Source organism: Gavialis gangeticus, unplaced genomic scaffold (assembly GCF_001723915.1).
Source record: "Gavialis gangeticus isolate Ggan-Ray unplaced genomic scaffold, GavGan_comp1, whole genome shotgun sequence".
In the NCBI taxonomy this organism is placed as follows: domain Eukaryota; kingdom Metazoa; phylum Chordata; order Crocodylia; family Gavialidae; genus Gavialis; species Gavialis gangeticus.
Window position 1 is genome coordinate 2,281,273 of NW_017729008.1, and position 766 is coordinate 2,282,038.

Here is a 766-nt window from a genome sequence, read left to right on the forward strand (position 1 = left end):
GTCTTGCTTGGGTGGTGTCTCCTCATCTTCCTGCGGCCCCCTTCCCCGGTGATGCTAGTTTAAAGCTCGCTGTACAAGATAAGCCAACATGGAAGAGAAGACATGCTTGCCTTTAGGAGAGAGGTGAAGCCCATCCCACTCCAGCAAGCCGCCCGCCTGAAAGCATGGGTCATTATCTAAGAACCCAAGGCCTGCCTTGTGGCACCAACTCGGTAAGCGCCGGTTGACCTCGCCAATGCAGGTCTTGTGTCACCATCCACCCCTACTGACTGGAAGAAGAGAGGAGAATACCACCTGCACCCCTGTGTCCTTAAGCTTGTCCCCCAGAGCCTTGAAATCCTTCATAATGTGGGCAGGGTTGCCCCTGGCCACGTCATTTGTCCTCACATGGATGACAACCATGGGGTACTGGTCTGCAGGTCAGATGTAGGCCGGGATCCTCTCCATGATATCTCTAACCCAAGTCCTAGGCATGAAGCAGACCTCCCGCATCATGGGGTCAGGCCAACAGATGGGACCTTCCAGTCCTTGAAGGGATGGAGTCTCCAATGACGAGGACCCAGCATTTCTTCCTGCTGGTGTTCGCTCTCTGCCCATTCTTTGTCATGTGGGGAGTGGCATAGTCCCCGCTGGAGGCAATTTCACTGTCTTTCTCCATCACAGCTGCCAGGGCATCGAACCTGTTCCCCAGGTGAACCTGGGGAGCTTCCACCACTCTAGGCCTAGCAGCTCTGGATTTGGACACCTTCTGCCACTCCTGTGTTGG